The sequence below is a fragment of the Ovis aries genome, chromosome 18 (genome assembly GCF_016772045.2).
Source record: "Ovis aries strain OAR_USU_Benz2616 breed Rambouillet chromosome 18, ARS-UI_Ramb_v3.0, whole genome shotgun sequence".
NCBI classification, from domain to species: Eukaryota; Metazoa; Chordata; class Mammalia; order Artiodactyla; family Bovidae; genus Ovis; species Ovis aries.
Window position 1 is genome coordinate 43,459,479 of NC_056071.1, and position 24,401 is coordinate 43,483,879.

Consider the following 24,401-nt stretch of genomic DNA (forward strand, 5'->3'; position numbering starts at 1 on the left):
AAATGTTAGTCTACTCTCTGCTTCCTTTTCTTCTTAGAGGACCTTGAATATTACTTCTGCATATAAGGGGACGCTTAGTTACTTGCTACATGAACATATGAAAAATCTCCTTTACTCCTGAGTAGAAATTTCTCCCCCCCCATCTCTTCCTGTCTTCACTGATAACTTATATGCAACACAGCATGACTGATACCTTCCATTAAAATTTTATTTAGAATGATAGTAGTTTGTACATTATATTTACCCTGGAAGATTGGGAAGTCATATTACAAAAATGACAGAATAAAATAGAAACAGTGTCTACAGCTAACTGAATGAATCAAAGAAGGATGTGAGATTGGGAAAATATCATTACTGTTTCCTTAACAAAGGCAGAAAAGTTCAGAAGGCAGTTATAAAATTATATGAAGTTCAGAAAGGCACAAAACGATATTAAGATGGATCTCTGGTTATGGAAAAGTGAATAGGTTGACAAATTCTCTCCCAAAGTAACTATGAACTTGTACAGAAATTTCAAAACCAGTCATTTCAGGGCTCAGGGAATCTACAGGGCTCAGGCAAACAATGAATTGAAAAATGTATATCCTTTAGATATTGGTATGGAGAAGGAAATGGCAGCCCACTCCAGTATTTTTGCCTGGAAAATCCTATGGATGGAGGAGCCTGGCAGGCTACATACCATGGGGTTGCAAAGAGTTGGACAGGACTGAGCGACTTTACTTTCATTTTTAGAAATCGATGAAGAGTGGGCGTCTTCAGGGAGAGCAGGGGTGTCCTTGCCTAGGGCTCTCTCCATATTATACCATGATTTTTGGGGGGCTGTTGTTCTGTTAAGGTGGTACTTGCTGTGAAAATCAGTAACTTTGATGCTGGATGAGGCTAACTTGACTTGGAGTAGAGGGTGGAAAACCAGCAAACCAGAAGATCCTGGAATCTACAGGGGAATCTACAGAAGAGCCTGCACCTGTCTCAGCCTTAGGTCTTGTTGGAGCAAAAGGCAGACATGAGGACTATCCAGAAATTTAACAGAGAAATCCTAGTAATAAAAGAAATCAGTTATTGAATATTTCCTGTATGATTGGTCCTTTGCTTGACACTGGGACTATAAATATAACTAGGACATAATTTCTACATTCAAGGAGTATACAGTCTACTGAAATAAAACAAATATGCATCAATACCTAGTTTTCTAGACTTCCTGTTGTATGGTAGCAGCCATCAATCAGTAGCAATCAGGATATCGCCTGATAATCATCCATGCCCTAAAACTTTGTCCATCCATGCCCTAAAACTTAGCTTGCCCGCCTAAATTGCTCCTGAGTGTGAAATAGGAACAATAATACCTGTGTGAAATGACTGTTGGGAGGCTTGATAAGATGCACAGTAGCACAGAGTTAAACACTCTATAAACAATAACTTTCATGAGTTGATTTGAAATATACCATACTCAACATCATGGAACAAGTGGTATTTGAACCACTTCCTAGTCATAAGAATTTGGGTAAAATAATTATCTGAGACCCAATTCCTCTATGTGCTTTTAGAAGAAAAGGTTGCAGACTTATTCTCTGACTATTTATAATAGAACATTCTCTCTTATTCCTTCATGTTCCGCTACTACATGTTCTCATAGAATAAAGTTGCTTTTAGCAGTTATCTAATTTGTAATTAGACATTGGCAAGTATGATTGCTTGATAATGTTGATCTTTCCCACTAGACAAAAGACTCACTGACAGCAGGGGCTGTGTGTGGTTTTGCTTGTCATCAGATCTCTGGAGTTTAGCATGATGCCTTGCCCAGTGCCTTAGCGCAGTGGTAGGCGGTTAATAAGCAGAACAAATGAGTGAATGAATCAAGAATCGATTAAGAATAAAACACGAAAAGGATGTCTATTCATGTTGTGAATAAGAACTGCTATTGGTAAAACTATGGGTTGGAGGTGATGCAATGAAACAAGAAAAAAATATGAAAAATATTGAAAAGGAGGAGAAAATACACTTACAGATGATATGATTATACATGGAACACCAAGTAAATCAACTTAAAAACTACTAGAAATAAGAGAGTTTTTAGTAATTTAGAGTAATTGAAAAATAAATTTATTAAAATCAATAGCCTGTTTGTATACCAACAAAAACCAGTCATACAAATAACAGGCTTTCTGTTTTTTCATTTGTTTCAAGCATGCTTGTAGTTGTTCACTGAAACATTTTTATCATGGTTGCTTTAAAATCCCCATGAGTAATTCTAATATCTCTATCACATCAGTATTGACATCAATTATCTTTTATTTGTATTTGCTTTTAGATATTCATGGTTTTTTATTTGACAAGTGGTTGAAATCTGGACATTTTTGTACTGTATTCTGAGACTCCGGATCATGTTTAACCCTTCTGTTAGCTGACTGTCTCTGATGCTACTCCAGCATGGAAGTATTGCCTCATTACTGCTGGGTGAGTGTGTAAGCCCAAGTTTCCCTCTCAGTCTCCATTGCACCTCCTGGGGTGCTGCTTGCTGCCCCTGGGTAGGCGTGGAAGTTCTGGCTCCTTGCATTGTCTCCACTGATGCTGTGGTGAAGGTAGCCTCTTTATTGCTGGGCATAGTGAAAGTTCTGACCCTCTACTCTGCCTCCTCTGACATCATCCTGGAGAGGGTATTGGGGCACTTTGGTAATGCTTATTGAGATTGGAAGTCTAGGCTTCCTATTAGACCTTGTTGGCATCAGTGGAGGTGGGATCACAATTTTTTCTGTAGTGTTTGGCTGGAGTAGAGCAATTATTGTCTAAAAGATTTCTGTGTCCGCTGTGTTTCTGGTTCTCTGACTATAGAGAAGGCTTTTGCTGGGTCTCTATGTTTGTCTGCGCTTGTTGGCATTTCCAGCTTGCCAGCTTCTTGAGCTCCACGTCTGGGACATATGAGGCAAGAGAAAATCCAGGGGATATATACCATATATGTCAAGGTTTTAGCCAGTTTGTCTTCTTTCTGCCTTTCTGAGTCTTATGTTTGTTTAAATATAATGCTCAGTGCTCTCACTTGCACTTAGAGGAAGGAATAGGGATAAGTATGACTATTCTATCTTACCAGAAGTAGAATTCCTGAAACCTATTTTAAAAAACTAAATTATGTCTTATTGATTCTTCCATACAACTACTACAGCTGCATATATATATATATATAAAATTCTGTAAGTATAGATGAATGAACTTTATATAACCACCCTCCTGATATGTATTTGTTTTCTGGGTTCAATATTATAGAAACTAATCCTCCCTAGCAATTCAGAAATGCAATGAAATCAATGTGAGGTGACCAAATGAATTTCATAGTGGAAGCTTATATAAAAGAAAAACAATAAGGTATTACATAACTTCTGTTTTCATTGTTGTTCAGTCACTAAGGCATGTCTGACTCTTTGTGACCCCACGGACTATAGCACGCCAGGCCCCTCTGTCCTTCACTATCTCCTGGAGTTGGCTCAAAGTCATGTCTGTTGAGGTGATGATCCTATCCAACCATCTCATCCTCTGCCATCCCCTTCTCCTCCTGCCTTCAATTTTTCCCAGCATCTTTTTCCAGGGTCTTTTCCAGTGAGTCAGCTCTTGGCATCAGGTGGCCAAAATATTGGAGCTTTAGCTTCAGCATCAATCCTTCCAATGAATGTTCAGGGTTGATTTCCTTTAAGATTTATGGGTTTGATATCCTGGCAGTCCAAGGGACTCTCAAGAGTCTCTCTAGCACAATTCAAAAGCATCAATCCTTCAGCGCTCAGCCTTCTTTATGGTCCAGCTGTCATATTTGTACATGACTACTGGAAAAACCATAGCTTTGACTAAATGGACCTTTATTGGCAAAGTGATGTCTCTGCTTTTTAATGCTTTGTCTAGGTTTGTCGTAGTTTTCCTTCCAAGGAGCAAGTGTCTTTTAATTTCATGGCTGCAGTTGTCATCTGCGGTGGTTTTAGAGTCCAGGAATAAAATCTGTCGCTGCTTTCACTTTTTACCCTTCTGTTTGCCGTGAAGTGATAGCACCAGATGCCATGATCTTAGTTTTTTGAATGTTGAGTTTTAAGCCAGCTGTTTCACTCTCCTCTTTCACTTTCATCAAGAAGCTCTCTAATTCCTCTTCGCTTTCTGCCATAAGGGTGGTGTCATCTGCGTATCTGAGGTTATTGATATTTCTCCCAGCAATCTTGATTCCAGCTTGTGCTTCATCCAGCTGGCATTTTGCATGATGTACTCTGCATATACATTAAATAAGCAGGGTGGCAATATACAGCCTTGACATACTCCTTTCCCAACTTTGAACCAGTTTGTTGTTCCATGTCTGGTTTTGACTGTTGTTTCTTGACCTGCATACAGGTGCATGACTACAAAATAGTGAATAATACCTACCATAAAAATTATAGTAGTTTGATATTGATACAGAAAGTATAGAAGGATCAATGATTCAGAAGGAAAAAACTCTGAATTAGATATAGGAAAGAAATTCCCTGGCAGTTCAATGGTTAGGACTTCCTTGCTGAGGGCCTAGGGTCAATCCCTGTTTGGAGAACTAGATCCCACAAGCCATGGCATGGCCTAAATAAGTAAATAAATAAGATATAGAAGTATATGAGAATTTGGTATATGATAGAAAGGTCATTTTTAACAAATGGTCTTAGGGCAACATTTTCTAAGTTAGCAACTCTGCAAAAACAATAAGTTGATTCCAGATTGCTAAAAAAAGTAGTAACATAAATTCTAGATTATTAAAATAAAGAAGGAAGATATAATATCTGAAACATATAAAAGGGTTGCTTTTGTAATTATAAAATATTTCTGTATATTAAAAAAATAGATATACCTATAAAACATTACGAAAGCCATAAAAGTAAGTCAAAATGAAAAAATTAAATAGGGCAAAGACATACAAGATTTGCTTGACATCACTAATTATCAAAATGATGAAAATGACAATGATAAGGTATTTTTCATTATTCAGATGGGGAAAGGTAAAACTTGTTTGGCAAAATCTGACATCAGTGAGAGAGTATGGGGAAATTTCCCCTCAGTCACTGTCAAAGTGGGTACAAACTGAAACATTTCCAGAGGGCAAGAGGGCAATATATCATAATCTTAAATTAGAACACCTTCTGATTTAGTAATACTTTCAGGAATGTATCCCAAATGGTCATCACACTGTAGTTTGTAATAGCAAATTGCAGAATGGAAATGGCTTAAAATGAAAGAAAGGGTACATCTCTACATTGTGTCCTCTCAATAGCTGAAAATGGTTAAGTAGATCTAGTATTGACATGAAAAAATATTTAAGATGTTGAATAAAAAATAGGTAGCTTTTTACATAGTGCTGTTTATATAAAGCTGTATAAAGCTCTGTGTGTGTGTATGTGTGTGTGCGTGAGCATGCATGCCTATATATACCCTTTGAGAGATTCTAAAAGGAGCAAAGGTTTAGATTCTGGAATTTCAGGTATATTATACTTTGTCCTTTTTTTTTCTGTTGTATTAGAAGGAGAGAAATATCATTTTTAGAATCAGAAAAAAGCTATTTTTATAAAAAATGTAATTTCCACCATCACTAAAAAAATCTCAAGATTGTTCATAGCATATACTATTTAATATACAAATTGTATAAATGCGTATGCAAGGTAATAATCAGTGCCATCTTTTGCTCACCTACATAGCTCATATGTAGGTGGCACACTTAAGCTCTTCTTTGTGTGTTGCTATAATTTCATGACCAGATAACACAGGATGTCTTGCTGTGCTCTGTTGAAGAGCCGTATTACCATGAAATGATGTGATGTAATCCAGTAATGACATGATGTAATACAGTACTATCTGGCTGGGAAATCTTAGGCAAATTACTTAGCCTCTCTGAATCTCCTAACTATCCTCCTTTGTAAAATTAACATCTACACTACCTACTTCCTAACATCTATAAGGATCAGATGAGATGATCAGTGTGAAAACATTTGCTAAATTTTTAAAGTGCAGGTGTAGTTCCCATTCTTATCACTGTGTTTATTAAACTAAGGAAAACTGCCATTAGCAATTAGGAAGATTGATATTATCATGTATAAAATATGCTATCCAAGAGAAAACTTTGGAAGAAAGTGAAAAGGGAAGAATAAGCCTTAAATCTAGAATAAGAATCAAACTTTGGTCACATCTTTCTACTAAGAATTATAAAATGACATTTTGATACTTTGAACCAAATAAAACACAGAAGCAATTGCTCCATGGTGATGGTAAAGGAAGAAAGTGTAATCTATCCACCAGGAAGATTTTGATCCAAAATGAAACAGTTTTATCCCCCTGCTAGTCAGGCAGAAACCTAATTACTCTTGTTTGATCTACTACAGAGAGGAAAACCTGAGAAGCATAGATTATAGACAATTTTATTGATTTTAATCTTAGATATCAACAAATGAAGGTTTGGTACTTTGCATAGATAGGTACTATGCTGGTGTTAAGAATAAAACTCAATCAATAATAATAATTTTTGTTTGACTGACTTTTTTCTCCTTTCAATTACAGAGTTGGCTATCTCATAGTTCCTTTAGGTGAATGCTTTAAAGGTAATCTCTCTCCAGTTGAGAGTCTAATGTGGAACTACTTTTCATTTCATTTGATGTTCAGTTCAATTCAGTTGCTCAGTCGTGTCCGACTCTTTGCAACCCCATGGACTGCAGCACGCCAGGCTTCCCTGTCCGTCACCAACTCCTGGAGCTTACTCAAACTCATGTCCATCGGGTCAGTGATGCCATCCAACCATCTCATCCTCTGTCATCCCCTTCTCCTCCTGCCTTCAATCTTTCCTAGCATCAGGGTCTTTTCAAATGAGTTAGTTCTTTGTATCAGGTGGCCAGAGTATTGGAGCTTCAGTTGTAGCATCAGTCCTTCCAATGAATATTCAGGACTGATTTCTTTTAGGATTGACTAGTTTGATCTCCTTGCAGTCCAGGGGACTTTCAAGAGTCTTCTCCGGCACCACAGTTTAATGTTGCAGACATCAAACTGGAATAAAGGAAACTTACAAGCTATGGGAAGGTTGGGGGCGTAAAGAGAGATGAACTTAGATGAACTTTTCTTTATATTGTGTCAATCTTGATTACTGTTTGACCAGTTGGATCCAATGAAACATGGAAATGAGATCAAGCACGTGTAAACTAGACTACTCCTCCTCCTCTCTTGCTTTCCTTTGCACAACAGGGCAGTCTGAAGACCTGGGTTCTGAGCTCAGATCTGGTCCTCATGAGCTTAGCGATCTCATGTTGAAGGCTAGTGTGGCAAAGTGCCGAGAACTAGAATTCAGTGGTGCTTCACCGCAGGCATCGGGCTAAACACTTTATATGCACTCTTTTTTATCCTCACAACAATTCTGTGCTGTAAATGGTATTATCCCCTTTTTACAGATGATGGAACTAAACTAATGAGAGTTAGGGAACTTGGCACAGGTTACACAGAAGAGAAATATTTTGAAGCTCAGATGAAGGACTGTTTAAGACAAATGTTTCAAAAATTGTAAAATGCTCTACAAATTTTAACTATCGATACTATTATATCATCCTCAGCAAAAAAGGTAAAAATTTTTTCTTTCCAAGTGCTGTTTCTAGAGAGGCTTCTACCTATTCTGCGTTAATATAGCAACTTCTTCCATTTCCAAAAAATGTAAGATTAGTATTAATACCTGCAGGTGTTCCAATGGCCTTGCTGTCACAATGGCAGAAACAGTTGTTTTTGCAGAGATGATGACAGATACAGGAGGAAAACAAAAGGAAATCTACTCTCCTCGCCACTCTGTTAGGATTTAATAAAATCCACTGTGTTAATAAACCAGTGAATTCTATTGTATGTGTGGGAATCATTGGGCTGATAATGGCCCTGTATCATAATGGGTCTCTTGGGAAAGGTCACTCTTGGCTCTGTGACTTTCCTGTCTTGTCTCTTTTCAGTCACACAGGCAGCACACACACAAGCTATTTGTCAACTTCACAGGCACTCAGCTGCAAACAGCAGCAACCCTCAGATTATCTTGATGGTTGGTGTGTCCTGAGAGATAAGACAGCTGCGTCACTCCTGAATGACTGGTGACTCCTTTAGAGGCTGTGGCCCTTTCTTTCATACAGAAGTTATCAGAGCACCCACCATTCAGTTCAGTGTTCCCTTGTGGTTGTAACTGCTATTAATACAATTAACCTTCTTATGGGAATATAATACCAGACAGTAGGGAAAAAGGCACAACTTCATTCCCACGTTCTAACTAGGGCTTTGTGGTTTATTACATCTTTTCTCAACCCAGTGTTACTAATGGTATTTCTATTTGACTCTTCTCAGAAGTCAAATCATCAAATGATGCGTTTTGTTAATTCTCACGATCCTAATACGTTATGATCCTCTTTTATTTAGTTGGGGAGACTGAAGGAATTCTCAGCAGACCAATTTAGAAAGCACCAGAAAACCCCCTGGACTGAGAGATCTGATTACATGGCACACCATCTTACTCTCCTTGTCACAACCAGTGACCTCTTTCAGTGTCCCATGGTTCTTTCTTCATAAAAAAGAATTCACCTTTTAGGGAGTTAATCAAGCCAGTGAAATATATCTAGGGTTGTGTCTATGATCCGTATTGACTCCAAGTTGTTCTGCTGCACTGATGGGCTAGTCATCAGGTTTTCTCCTCTAAAATTCTTCAAGTCTGGGCACTGATGACCACAGGCTTTGGGGGGTTGCTGGTCCCATTTCTGGGTCCCGGATTGTGCTTATTTCTAACTTGAAAACACTTGAGACCAGGGCCCGATGAATTCTCAAAGGCATAGAACAGTCTTATTCTCCAAAGTCAGAGCTGAGGATCAGTTCAAAATCTGGAGGAAGGCTGGATGGATTGTTAAGGGCAGGCCTTCCAGAGGTGGTTAGTTACCCTCATCCTGGTCATTGTGGACTGCGGCATTTGTCCTAGCCAGCCATTTTTTAAAGATACACTCCTGGTCATGCAGTGTGTTCTGGAATACTTTTGTTTCCTTTTTATAATTGTTTCCTTTATTGATATTCTCATTTTGTTCATATGTTGTTTTCCTGACTTTCTTTTAGTTCTTTGGCCATGTTTTAATTGTTTTAAAGTCTTAGGCTAGAGAGTCCAATGTCAAGGCTGGTTTTGATCCAGTTATTTTATTCTAAAGGGATAGGCTGTTCTTTCCTGTTTCTTTGTGTGCCTTGTTTGTTGAAAACTGAGTATTTGAATATTGTAACGGGATAATCTGGAAACCAGCTTTTACGCCTTCTCTAAGATGTGCTGGTTCTTATTTTTTGACTATTGAAGGCTGTAGCAGTCTATTGCTTAGTGACTTTCCTGAACGATTTTTGCAAAGATTATATATCTTGTCATCTGTGGTACTTTAAGTCTCCGTTCCTTCAGAGATTCTTTGATGGCTAAGAAATAAAATAAAATTTTAAAAATGATCCCTTCCACCACAGGAAAAAAAAAAAAAAAGACCCAAAAACCACACCAAATACCTCTCCCAGTCTTTGCTGATGGGCTCTGAACTAGGACATTCCCACACTTATCCAGGCCTACCTTGAGTTTGGCAATCAGCCTGAGATGAAAATTTAGGGTCTTCTCAAGTTATTTTCTGAGCATGTGTCTTTCCTTGTACATGTGTGTAACTTTCTAAATTCCTGTGAATAGTCCTTGTATGGTTTAGTCGCTCAGTCATGTCTGACTCTTCGTGACCCAGTGGACCGTAGCCCACCAGGTTCTTCTGTCCCTGGGATTTCCCAGGCAAGAATACTGGCATAGGTTGCCATTTCCTTCTCCAGGGGGTCTTCCTCACCTGGAGATCGAACTGGCATCTCCTGTATTGGCAGGTAGATTCTTTATCAGTTTTCCTGGTGCTCAGTGGTAAATATCCTTGGGTATTTTTGATTGCCCTAATTTCCCTTAAAACCTCTTTCAGGTTTTCCTCCAAAGTTTGGGTGGTCTATTGTATGCCTGGACCCTAATCTTTTACCCCAGATATCTGTGGGTTATTTGTATGCTTTACAGCTTTTTTTGAACAATATATTCAGGTTTTCTGGCCCGAGTTCTCAGTCCAAACAGAGACAAGCACTTGATTTGGCCCTTCAGGTAGCCTCACACAAGTTGAATAGACATAAACAATAATTCGCAAATCAAGTTTGCTTTTTCTGGAACCCAGGACCAGAGTCCACACTAGGAACATGGGTACTGCTGTTTCAACACTGCCCTCATGCTGGGATGGAGGTGAGGCAAGCACAAGTTAAAAAGGTCACAAAGCCTTCTTAATTTGCAAGTTGTCTTTTTCTTGGTTGAGTATTCGTTTAGTTGCTGCAAACCTTTGTTTTCCAGAGTCCTGCCAAAGTTGATGCTGACAATTTCTATCTGTTTTTCAGTGTTTCAGTGGGGGAATGAGAGCTTGGAATTGCCTACTCAACCATTTTACCATCCTCATTATCATTAGCATTTACTATATTGGAATTTTTGGTTTACAAAGCCCCTCTAATTTCTGTATTGAGTTGGCGTTTCTGGAGTAATTTGAGACTTATTTATTTGTCCAGTTTATCTCTACTCTTAGTGAAAGATGTTGTTATCAATTATGACCATAATTTCTTACTTATTTAAATTTTTTATTGGAGGATAGTTGACGTACAACGCTGTTTCCGTTTCATGTGTACAGCAAAGTGAATCAATGATACATACATCCGCTCTTTTAGATTCTTTTCCCAAATAGGTCATTACAAAATATTGAGTAGAGTTCCCGAGGTCTTATTAGTTATCTATTTTTTTATATAGTAGTATGTACATGTCAGTCTCAATCTCCCAATTTATCCCTCCCTGCCCTTTATCCCCTGGTAACCATATATTTGTTTTCTACATTTGTAACTCTGTTTTGTAGATTAGTTCATTTGTACCTTAAGATTCCACATATAAGTGATATCATATGACCATAATGTCTACATTTAAGGTCCTGTAAATCAGTAGTTCTCAAACCTGACTGCACATCATACCTACCTATGGGATTTTTAAAATGCAGAGATGCTCAGAATCCTCCTCTGACTTGAAAAACTTGAAACTCTGAGATTGAGGAGCAAAGTGAATAAACTCAACTAGGCTTCTCTTTAGAGTACCATGGTGAAGGATAACACATTTTTAAACATGTAGTAAAGTACTGTGTACATCACTGTAGTACAGGCGCACCTCGGAGATACTACAGATTCCCTTCCAGACCACCGCAAAAGAGCGAATGTGCAATGAAACAAGTCACATGAATTTTTTGGTTTCCCAGTGCCTCAAAGAGTTATATTTACACTATACCATAGTCTATCAGGGCTTCCCTGATAGCTCATCAGGTAAAGAATCTGCCTGCTATGCAGGAGACACCAGAGACGGGGGTTCGATCCCTGGGTCGGGAAGATCCCCTGGAGGAGGAAATGGCAACCCACTCCAGTATTCTTGCCTGGAGAATCTCAGGGACAGAGGAGCCTGGTTACAGTCCATGGGTTACACAGAGTTGGACATAACTGAGCACATGGTTGCTGCTGCTACGTCGCTTCAGTTGTGTCTGACTCTGTGTAATCCCATAGACGGCAGCCCACCAGGCTCCCCCGTCCCTGGGATTCTCCAGGCAAGAACACTGGAGTGGGTTGCCATTTCCTTCTCCAATGCAGGAAAGTGAAAAGTGAAAGTGAAGTCGCTCAGTCGTGTCCGACTCTTAGCAACCCCATGGACTGCAGCCCACCAGGTTCCTCCGTCCATGGGATTTTCCAGGCAAGAGCCCTGGAGCGGGTGCCATTGCCTTCTCCAAGCACATGGCACACATAGTCTATTAAGTGTGCAGCAGCAGTATGTGTAAAGAAACCAGGTACACACCTTAATTAAAAAATACTTCATTGCTAAAAAATGCTAAGCACCATCTGAGCCTCCAATGAGGTTAGAACTTTTTCTCTGGTAGAGGGCCTTGCCTCAGTGTTGATGGATGGTGCCTGATCTAGGTGGGGGTTGCTGAAGGCTGGAGTGATTGTAACAGTCTCTTGAAATAAGACTGCAGTGAAGTTTACCTCGTCAACTGACTCTTCGTTGCACAAATGATTTTTTTGTAGTATTCAGTGCTGTTTGTTAGCATTTTACCCACAGTAGAACATTTTTCAAAGCTGGAATCAGTCCTCTCAGACTATGCCACTGCTTTGTCAACTAAGTGTAAGTAATGTTCTGCATCTTTTGTTGTCATTTCAACAATCTTCACAGCATCTTCACCAGGAGTGGATTCTATCTCAAGAAAACACTTTCTTTGCTAATCCATCAGAAGCAATTCCTCATCCATTAGAGTTTTATCATGAAACTGCAGCAATTCAGTCCCATCTTCAGACTCTACTTCGAATTCTAGTTCTCTTGCTAATTCTGCCACACCTGCCCTGACTTCCTCCAGTGCAGTCTTGAACCCCTCAAAGTCACCCATGAGGTTTGGAATCAAGTTCTTCCTGACTCCTGTTAAGGTTGATATTTTGACCTCTTCCCATGAATCATGTTCTTAATGGCATGCAGAATGGTTTTCTTGTTTCCAGAAGGTTTTTGCTGTACTTTGCCCTTATTCATCAGAGGAATCGCCATCTATGGCAGCTATATGCGCATGCTCAGCTGTGTCTGACTCTTTGCGCCCCTATGGATGTAGCCCGCCAGGCTCCTCTCTCCATGGGATTTTCCAGGCAAGAATCCTGAAATGGGCTGCGATTTCCTTCTCCAAGGGGTCTTTGTGACCCAGGGATTGAACTTGCGTCTCCTGCATTGGCAGGCAGATTCTTTACCACTGCACCACCTGGGAAGCCCAATGGCAGCTATAGTCTTACAAAATGTATGTTAAAGAATAAGACTTGAAAGTCGAAATTACCCCCTTGATACAAGCGCTGCATGATGGAAATTGTGTTGGCAGACATGAAAACATGGATCTCATTGTCCATCTCCATCAGAGCCCTTGGGTGACCAGGTGCGTGTCAATAAGCAACAATATTTTGAAAGGAATTGTTTTTCTCAACAGTGGGCTGAAAACATTCAGTAAATCATGTGGTAAAACAGATGTCCTGTCTTCCGGCTTTGTGCTTCCATTGACAGAGCACAGGCAGAGGAGATTTAGCATGGTTCTTAATCCATAGAATTTTCAGAATGATAGATGAGCACTGACTCTAACTTCAAGTCCTCAGGTGCACTAGCCCCCAACAAGAGAGTCAGCCTGTGCTTTGAAGCTTTAAAGCCAGGCATTCACTCCTCTTCTCTGGCTAAGTCCTTGATGGCACCTTCTTCCAACAGAAGCCTGTTTGGCTTGCTTTGAAAATCGATTGTGCAGTGTAGCCCCCGTCGCTGATGATCTTATCTAGATCGTCTGGGTAACTTGCTACAGCTTCTTCACGGCGCTTGCTGCTTCACCTTGCGCTTGAATGTTTCTCAAATCTCACGAGCTAACTCTGCCAGCTTTAAACGTTTCTTCTGCGGCTTTCTCACCTTTTTCTTCAGCCTTTCCTAGAACTGAGGCGAGCTGGGGTATTGCTCTAGATTAGGCTTGGACTTAAGGGAGTGTTGTGGCTGGTTTGATCTCTCCAGGCCACTAAGCTTTCTCTTTATCAACAATAAGGCAGTTTTGATTTCCTATCATTCATCTGTTGACTGGAGCAGCACTTGTAAAAAATCTTTCAAGAACGTCTGCTTTGTATTCACGCCTTGGTGAATTGGCACAAGAGGCCGAGTTTTGGCCTTTCTTGGCTTTCGAAGTGCCTTCCTTGCTCAGTTTGTTTCCAGCTTTTAAGTTAAGGTGAGAGATACGCAGCTCTTCTTTTTTTAACTTGGACACTTTGAGGTCATTGGGTTTTTACTTGAACACTTAGCGTTATTGACTGGCTTAATTTCAAAATTGTTGTCTCAGGGAATAGGAAGTCCCGAGGAAGGGGAGAGAGAGAGGTGGAGCAGTCAGGACACACAACACTTGTGGGTTAAGTTTGCTGTCTCATATGGGCGCAGGTTGTGATGCCCCAGAACAATAACCTCAAAGATCGCTGATCACAAGTCACTATAACACATACAATAACAATGAAAATGTTTAATATTTTGATCATTATGAAATGTGATACAGAGACCAGAAGTGAGCAAACACTGTTGGGAAAATGGCATCAACAGACTTACTTGACCAAGGGTTGCCACAAACTTCAGTTTGTAAAAAAACATAGTATCTGTGAAGTTTTTTTTTGCTAAGTCTAACATTTTTATTCTTAAATATTTTGTTTCAATAAAGATCAAACATACTATTTGAAGTTAACCAGTGATTAACTTTGACAACAGCAATATGTGCACACTTGAATTAGTTTTTCTAACTGTGTACTTATTACATATATGTGTGTATGTCTATTTCTATTTTTCTATTTGTATATTTGTACATATACATAATTAGATAGTTATTTTAAAAGGTAAACTCTTGACAGTGTTTAATGTGATGTTTAATTTTTCATTATTATATCTTGACTGGAAGAAAGGAGCAATAAAATAGATCTCTAATGATCATACTAAGTGAAGTAAGTCAGAAAGCAAAATACGAATATGTATAATATCGGTTATATGTGAAATCTAAAATATGACACAAATAGACCTATCTATGAAACAAAAACAGACTCACAGACACAGAGAACAGATTTGTGGTTGCCAGGGATTGGGAAGTGCGAGAGGGATGGAGTGGGAGGTGGGGATTAGCAGATACAAACCATTATATATAGGATGGATAAACAACAAGGTCCTGCTGTATAGCACAGGGAAGTGTATTCAACATCCACTGATAAACTGTAATGGAAAAGAATTTTTAAAATTATATATATATGTAACTGAATCTCTTTGCTGTGCAGCAGTAATTAATATTATAAATCAATTATACTTCAATAAAAGTTTCCACCAAAACTCCATCAGTGGCTAAGAAATGTAAAACATAAAAAAATGTTGACTAAAAAAATTTTTAATGTATCCCTAAATACATAGTTCTGTGGCCAGCAGTATTGTGAAAATATTGTTTATGTATGGTTAATGTCCTTACGGACTTTTGGTTTTCAGGAAATATCAGTTTAAAGTAAATCATTAATTCAAAAGGATGAAGATTCTCCTAGAGAACAGACTTCAGGGACTTCCCTGGTGGTCCAGTGGTCAAGACTCAGCTTCCAGTGCGGGGGGTATGTGTTTTGTCCCTGGTCAGGAAACTAAGATCCTGCATCCCACCCGACATCAGGCCTCACTGAGTCGCAGGCTCTCACAGCGTCCCTCACAACCTTCCTGCTGTTGCTCTGCACTAGTGTTTTAAGTTAGCTCCCTTTCTAAAGTCAAGAGCTACCTAGACCCTCCTTCCCTGTGGCTCAGATGGTAAAAGCGTCTGCCTACAATGTAGGAGACCTGGGTTTGATCCCTGGTTGGGAAGATCCCTGGAGAAGGAAATGGCAACTCACTCCAGTACTCTTGCCTGGAAAATCCCATGGACAGAGGAGCCTGATAGGCTACAGTCCATGGGATCTCAAAGAGTTGAACATGACTTAGCGACTTCACTTCCCTTCACTCTTTAGCTTAGTCTCCAGGGAAAGGTGTTGGCTCATTTATTTATCCCTATTCAACTTCTCTCTAGATAGATAGATAGATTAGATAAATTGACTAGATAAAGCCATTTATCATTGTTTTAAAAAAGTTTATTTTATTTAAGTATAGCTGATTTATAGTGTGGTGTCAATTTCTAGTGTATAGCAAAGTGATTCAGTTATATGTATTTATATATGTATATAGATGCATTCTTTTTCATATTTTTTTCCATTTTTGTTTATCACAGGATATTGAATATAATCCCTGGTGTCATTCTTTTTTTTTTTTTTTTGAAGCCCTCTTTTTAAAAGGGCTTGGGCAAAAAAGAGAAAATGTAATGCTTTTTTTTTTTGTTCAGTAGAGGCGCATTACTATTTGCTCCCTTAAGAAGGAATTTCAAGGAGAAGGCCTCAGAACATTTTTAAACCAGTGTCATGAATGCTTCCTTTTAATAAAAGAACCCCTCCTAAAATAATGCTGTCCTCAAGAGGATCATCTGATAGTTTTTTTTGCTGTCTTCTTATTTCTACTATATTTGTATAATCATCGTGGCGAAATTATTGGAGAAATAGATGCTGTGATAGAATTTTCATGGTAAGGGTAATTTCTTTCCACCCTCCAACCCACCTTTCCTGCGTGCACATACAGCGTTATTTCTATTTGTGCTTTAACCCGCAGTGTGCCATCTTTATTGTTTTTATTGGCAGGCGCTCCAGTTGACTTCCTCTGTGACAAATGTTCGCTACATTTTTAGACTTTCCAGTTGTGCTCCATCTTTTTTTCACCTTGGTTAGAGGGGCAAGGATCAAAGCACAGAACTGGGCCAGTCACTGCTTATGTTTGTGCTTTATCTCATTAAGTGCTTATCACCAGGAAAGCAAACAGCCTGTCATGAAATTTGCCTTGCAAACAATATAACAAAGAAATCTCATGAAAAGAGGCTGAACAGAAGGTGTGTTTAATCTGTTGTGGTGTTGGTTTCAGCCCCAGTTTTAGACTGAGAACGATGATACTTGGGAAAAAATTGGGAGTCTGCCTGCGGGCAACATTCACCCCTGATGCAGAGATTGCTACAGAAATCTAACCATTGGAAGTTTTCAACATACAAATCAGGATTTATTAAAGGAATTAATATCTTTGAAGGCTCACAAAGCAATCCTGTTTTCTTGCAAGATGGATGAAAGGCGGAGATTTCAAAACATTTGCTAGAAAACATCAATAGCCAATCCTGCTGATTTAATTTTTTCAGTCCCTCAGGCATCAAAAGAAGTTGTGACTTGTCCACATTTGCCTCGGAAGCAAAGCAATATTGTAAATTAAAGATGGCTGGAGCTTAGCTGGCTGCATTTCATTTTTAATTAGTTGGCGCTTCACAATATTTTTCAATGTTTCTTAAGCTCAGAAGATAAGGAACTTCCTCCTCACATTTGTTGTGATGAGGGTGTGGGAAGTATGGGTGACGTTCACTTACACACCCAAGAGAAAGTTCTTAGACTTGGCTGTCCATCCCAAACGTGAAAAGAATTGGTATTTAGTCAGATATATTCCTCTTCTTTATTCTTGAGCAAGCAGAGATTTCCGATTCCTTTTAACCAGTTGGGAACTCACAGACATAATGTCCCCAGAGATCAGTGCTAGGAATCAAAGCAAATTCTGACAAAGTGTAACAAAAGCAACAGATTTTGCTTTGGGCATTTTGTTGACGTGTGTGGCTAATTTGTAGGATGCAGACGCTGGAATTGTGTTTTCCCTATGATAATAAAAATGAAAAAGGCATGTAATATATGAGACTAATCTTTCATTGGGCTTCCCTGGTGGTTCAGAGGTTAAAGCCTCTGCCTCCAATGCAGGAGACCCAGGTTTGATCCCTGGGTTGGGAAGATCCCCTGGAGAAGGAAATGGTAACCCACTCCAGTATTCTTGCCTGGAGAATCCCATGGACAGAGAAGCCTGCTGGGCTGTTCATTCAAAATATGTCTGTTGACTACTCTGTCAGGCACTGTTTTAAGCAATTGAGATAAAATGATGAAGAGGAAATCAAGATTCTGGACCTTGTGAAGCTTGCATTCATTGGTAGAAATATTACAGCCTAAAAAATACTCTTGTAAATAGAAAGGCAAATTCTGGGAGAACATGGATCCTATCAAGGTAGCATCAGATTTTCAAGAACATGTGACAATATTAGTGTATCTAAATCTGTAATCTTATCAATTATACATGTTAAAGAACATGTTAAAAAGAACCCTAGAAAAAGGAAACATAAAGAATAGGAATTTGCCAGTATATCTTCAGGGCATTGAGCACGGAGCCTCTGACTGGCAGCTTCCAGTCCCCTTTGCAAGTCAGCCTTGAGAGTGGAGGTGAAACTGTCAGAGTAGCTTGATGTCATTAGTAAAGGTCCCTCAACTAACTTTCACTGCTATGATTCCAAGGTGATCAAGCAACCTTCGGGTATAATGTGGTTACCCTTATGAGGCTTCCTACAGGGAGAGAATGTATTAAGTACTCCAGTCCTTTTAACTTTAGAGTTCTCACTATGTGTATAGCAGCATTCTGGTTTGCATTTAAATATCTTGTGAATTTGGTTACTGTGAATCTGAACATCTTTGGGTATTTTGATGAAGCTAGCTTTCTATAACTGTATAACTGAAATTCAGACCCTCAAATAGTGTTTTCCCAAGGGTGGTTTTAAATTTTCTAAGTGTTAGTCATTCAGTTGTGTCTGACTCTTTGCGACCCCATGAGCTGCAGCCCATCAGGCTCTTCTGTCCATGAATTCTCCAGGCAAGAATACTGGAGTGAGTTGCCACTTCCTTCTCCAGGGGATCCTCCCAATGCAGGGACTGAACCTGGATCTCTTGCATTGCAGGCAGATTCTTTACTGTCTGAGCGACTAGGGAAGCCCCCTTAAAATTTCTGGTGTGAGGGAAAAGCAACACATAATATACAAGGGAGCTTCCCTAAGATGATCAGCTGATTCCTCAGCAGAAACTCTGCAGACCAGAAGGGAGTGGCATGATATATTTAAAGTGATGATAGGGAAGAATCTACAGCCAAGAATTCTCTACCCACCAAGGTTCTCATTCAGATTCAACGGAGAAATCAAAAGCTTTATAGACAAGCAAAAGCTGAGAGAATTCAGAATGACAAGACCAGCTTTGCAACAAATGCTTAAGGAACTTCTATAGACAGAAAAGGCCACAACTGGAAACAAGAAAATTACGAATAAAAAGCTCACTGGTAAAGGCAAACATACAGTAAATGTAGGAAAGTCATCTGCGCACAAATATGATATCAAAACCAGCAATTATGAGAAGAGGAGAGGTAAATGCAGGATAGTAGAAATGCATCTGAAATTAAACAATCAGCAACTTAAAATTTCCTTGTTTACATACAGACTGCTATGTGAGCTTCACTGGTGGTTTAGATGGTAAAGGATCTACCTGCAATGCGAGAGACTGAGTTTGATACCTGGGTTAAGAAGATTCCCTGGAGAAGGGATGGCTACCCACTCTAGTTTTCTTGCCTGGGGAATTCCATGGACAGAGGAGCCTGGCAGGTTGTACAGTCCATACGGTTGCAAGGAGCTGGACATGACTGAGCAACTAACACTTTCACTTTCAGACCGCTATCTAACTTTTCTGGCATGAGAGTCACCTAACCCAGGGGCTTTGTTAAACACACAGATTCCTGGACCCATATTGTGCTTATCCTGAGTCAGAAACTTTGAGAAGGGGCTGCACAACTGCATTTTACTAAAGTCCCCAAATGATTCCAGGGCACAGTAAAGCTTGAGGGTCACTGCCCGAGAAGCTCCGGATCAGTGCTACTGAAGCCCTGTTAGGACATTGAACCCTTTTCCTAGATAACATCTTCATCTTTGTAATCAGACCAAAGTATTTCAGCGGACCATTGTCCAGGCTGGGTGGCTCTCCCAGTCTGGCTTCCTTACTTTCTGGTCTCATTTCTCACTTCTCCTCTCAACTTTCTGTGCTTCAACACTCTGAACAGGCAACTTACATGAAACCTGGCAACCTGGAGGGTTTTTGTTTTGTTTTGCCTTTTGGAGGAGGAGCAATAAATAGCGTCCTGATTCCAGGCCTGAGTTCTAACCCAACTGAGAAAGATAAAGGAGACAGTCTGAGAGCTAACACTCTTAATCACTGCAGATGGTGACTGCAGCCATGAAATTAAAAGACGCTTACTCCTTGGAAGGAAAGTTATGACCAACCTAAACAGCATATTAAAAAGCAGAGACATTACTTTGCCAACAAAGGTCTGTCTAGTCAAGGCTATGGTTTTCCAGTAATCATCTATGGATGTGAGAGTTGGACTATAAAAAAAGGTGAGCCCTGAAGAATTGATGCTTTTGAACTGTAGTGTTGGAGAAAACTCTTGAGAGTCCCTTGGACTGCAAGGAGATCCAACCAGTCCACCCTAAAGATCATCAGTCCTGGGTGTTCCTTGGAAGGACCAATGCTGAAGCTGAAATTCCAATACTTTGGCCACCTGATGCGAAGAGCTGACTCATTTGAAAAGACCCTGATGCTGGGAAAGATTGAGGGCAGGTAGAGAGGGGACGACAGAGGATGAGATGGCTGGATGGCATCACTGACTCAATGGACATGAGTTTGGGTAAACTCCGGGAGTTGGTGATGGACAGGGAGGCCTGTCTTGCTGCAGTCCATGGGGTCAGAAAGAGTCAGACAAGACTGAGCAACTAAACTGAAACTGATTCCTAATGGTGACTAGGTTGGAGAATGTGGCTTACATGTGGAAAATAGGGGCTTCTTAATTCTAAACTCCAGAATTAGACACTCTTACCCACCTGTCCCAGGAAGAAATGGATAACTACTGGCCTCTTCTCTCAGGGGCAATCAGTGACTTCTATGCTTGGGTAAGGCCAAGAGCCGATCAGGTTGATCAGAAGGAGGAGAGAGGATGAAGGTGGCTGAGCTAAACATACCAAGTTCTGGTCCCTAATGCACCAATCAAATGACATCATCCTTCTTTCCCTAGTGAGGAATGAGTAAAGGACGGAAAGGAAGGAATCTAGTAATGTCACCATAACAGATGTCCCTTGATACAAAAGTTGATACAGGCAACATCAGGAGTGGGGAGCAGACACTCCCCTGACAATGTGACTTCTTGGTGGCTGAGATACCCTACTGCTCCCCACTCCTTCCCCTTATTTTATAAGCTTCACTCCACTCATCTTGCAAGATGCAGCTCAGATGTTGACGCCTCTGTGCAGCTTGGGGGAACTGAAGGGAATACTCCTTTTATGCCGTCACAGGACTTTGGGCAACTGTTATCATAGTATGTACTTATGTGCCTTCCCATGCGAGTGCAGGGACTGTGGCTTATATGTCTTTATATTTCCATAGCAGGTAGTCGATGAATTCTTGCTGGATGACTGTGAAAAAGTTGGTAAACTCAGATATATTTAAATTCATATACTTTTATAATACTATGAGTTATATAAATAATATTATCATATATTCTATTCTAACATATAACTAATAAAATAAACTTTATACTCCTATAATGTGTATTATATAAATGATATATAAATAATCCAAATGTTGTTAAATTAGTATTTTTAAAGGGTTTTTGGATATGGACAATGTTTTAAAAGTCTTGTTTGAATTTGTGACAACATTACTTTTGTTTTATGTCGTGGTTTTTTGGCCATGAGGCATGTGGGATCTTAGTGCTCCCACCAGGGATGGAACCTGCACGCCCTGCTTGGAAGGCAAAGTTCTAACCACTGGACCACCAGGGAAGTCCTAATATTAGTATTTTTAGGTCTTCATTTTAACACCAAGATCAATAAGAAGACTATCAAGTATTTTCCTTTACCAATCAGTTCAGTCACTCAGTCGTGTCCGACTCTTTGTGACCCCATGGACTGCAGCACTCCAGGCTTCCCTGTCCATCACCAACACCTGGAGCTTCCTCAAACTCATGTCCAGTCAGTGATGCTGTCTAGCCATCTCATCCTCTGTCATCCCCTTCTTCTCCTGCCTTCAATCTTTCCCAGCATCAGGATCTTTTCTAATGAATCAGTTCTTTACATCAGTTGGTCAAAGTATTGGAGCTTCAGCATCAGTCCTTCCAATGAATATTCAGGACTGATTTCCTTTAGGATGGACTGGTTGCATCTCCTTGCAGTCTAAGGGACTCTCAAGAGTCTTCTCCAACACCACAGTTCAAAAGTATCAATTCTTTGGCACTCAGCCCTCTTTATAGTCCAACACTCACATCCATACATGACTACTGGAAAAACCATAGCTTTGACCAAATGGATCTTTGTCAGCAAAGTAATGTCTTTGCTTTTTAATTTGCTGTGTAGGTTTGTCCCAACTTTTCTTCCAAGGAGCAAGTGTCTTTTAATTTCATGGCTGCAGCCACCATCTGCACTGATTTTGGATCCCCCAAAAATAAAGTCACTGTTTCCACTGTTTCCCTATCTATTTGCCATGAAGTAATGGGACTGAATGCCATGATCTTAGTTTTTTTGAATGCTGAATTTTACGCTAGGTTTTTCACTCTCTTCTTTCACTCTCATTAAGAGGTACTTCAATAAAAAAAAAAAAAAGAGGTACTTCAATTTCTCTCGGGTTTCTAACATAATAGGAGAGGTTATTGATATTTCTCCTGGCAATCTTGATTCCAGCTTGTGCTTCTTCCAGCCCAGCAATGCACATGATGTACTCTGCATGTAAGTTAAACAAGCAGGGTGACAACATACAGCCTTGATGTACTGCTTTCTCAATTTGGAACCAGTCCATTGTTCCATGTCCAGTTCTAACTGTTGCTTCTTGACCTGTATACAGATTTCTCAGGAAGCAGGTAAAGTGGTTTGGTACTCCCATCTCTTTAAGAATTTACAGTTTGTTGTGATCCACACAGTCAAAAGTTTTAGCGTAGTCAATGAAGCAAAAGTAGGTATTTTTCTGGAATTCTCTTGCTTTTTCACTGATCCAGCGGATGTTGGCAATTTGATCTCTGGTTCCTCTGCCTTTTCTAAATCCACCTTGAACATCTGGAAGTTCTTGGTTCATGTACGGTTGAAGCCTGGGTTGGAGAATTTTGAACATTACTTTGCTAGCATGTGAGATGAGTGCAATTGTGTGGTAGACTGAACATTCTTTGGCATTGCCTTTTTTTGGGATTGGAGTGAAAATTGATGTTTTCCAGTCCTGTGGCCAGTGCTGAGTCTTCCCAATTTGCTGCCATGTTGAGTGCAGCACTTTCACAGCATCATCTTTTAGGATTTGAAATACCTTAGCTGGAATTGCATCGCCTCCACTAGCTTTACTTGTAGTGATGCTTCCTAAGGCCCACTTGACTTCACATTCCAGGATGTCTGGTTCTAGGTGAGTGATCACACCATCGTGGTTATCTGGGTCACGAATATCTTTTTTGTACAGTTCTTCTGTGTATTGTTGTCACCTCTTCTTAATATCTTCTGCTTCTGTTAGGTCCATACCATTTCTGTCCTTTACTGTGCCCATCTTTGCATGAAATTCCCTTGGTATCTCTAATTTTTTTGAAGAGATCTCTAGCCCTTCCCATTCTATCGTTTTCCTCTATTTATTTGCATTGTTCACATAGGAAGGCTTTCTTATTTCTCCTTGCTATTCTTTGAAACTCTGCATTCAGATGGCTCTACCTCTCCTTTGCTCTTTCGCCTTTTCCTTCTCTTCTTTTCTCAGCTATTTTAAGGTCTCCTCAGACAACCATTTTGCCATTTTCCTTTTAGGCTTTTCTATATTCCAAAAACTTGCCAACAAACTTCTGGTCAATGTGGATGTTGACTGTTCAAGTCCTATTTTTGAAATCTTATGGACATCATCTTATTAACAGGGCACATAGGCTAGAAGATCTGCTTCCTAAAAGATGCCCTCTTCCAGTCATATAAGTTCACCTAGTCATGATTGAAATAAACTATTAGGTAATAAAGACTCACTTTTTAAATAACTGCAATGAAATAGAAACTACTAATAGGGAAGCTATTTCAGGTAAAAACTAAAATTTCAAAGTTCAATTATTTTAGAGAAAGTTCTATTATGATTAATGATTCACATGTATACTTTATTATGAGAAGATTTCTTCTCTCCACGTTTACTTACCTTTTTTTCCATTAAAAAAATAAAATTAGATTATATTTGACTTACAGTGTTTTGTTAGTTTCAGGTGTACAGCAAAGTGATTCAGTTATACACATACATCTATCCATCCTTTTTCAGATTCTTTATCCATATAGGTTACTACACTGAATAGAGTTCCCCGTGCTATACAGTAGGTTCTTACTTGTTATCTCTTTTATATATTAGTAGTGTGTGCTTGTTAGTCCAAAACTCCTAATTTATCCCTCCCTGCTATGTTTCTCCTTTGGTAATCATTGTTTTTGAAATCTGTGGCTCTTTTTCTGTGTTGTAAATAAGTTCATTTGTATCATTAAAAAAAAAATAGATTCTACCTGTAAGCAATATCATATATTTGTCTTTTTCTGTCTGACTTACTTCACTTAGTATGACAATCTTTCGTTCTGTCCATGTTGCTGCAAATGGCATTATTTTGTTCTTTTCTTATGGCTGAGTCATAGCCCATTGTATATATGTACCACGTCTTTATCCATTCCTTTGTCAATGAACATTTAAGTTGTTTCCATGCCTTGATTGTTGTAAATAGTGCTGCAATGACTATTAGGGTGCCAATATCTTTTTGAAGTATGATTTTCTCTGGATATATGCCCAGGAGTAGTAGAATTGCTAGATTTTAAGGA

At 39.4% G+C, this 24,401-nt stretch overlaps 1 protein-coding gene and 1 pseudogene across 1 annotated transcript in view; both read right to left on the reverse strand.

Annotated features, from left to right (window-relative positions):
- LOC114109112 (large ribosomal subunit protein uL18-like) overlaps positions 1–24,401 on the reverse strand; it is a 638,969-nt gene that overhangs the window by 44,164 nt on the left and 570,404 nt on the right. The gene's annotated exons all lie outside the window — the stretch shown is intronic.
- LOC121817053 (tigger transposable element-derived protein 1-like) overlaps positions 12,072–24,401 on the reverse strand; it is a 50,422-nt pseudogene continuing 38,092 nt past the window's right edge.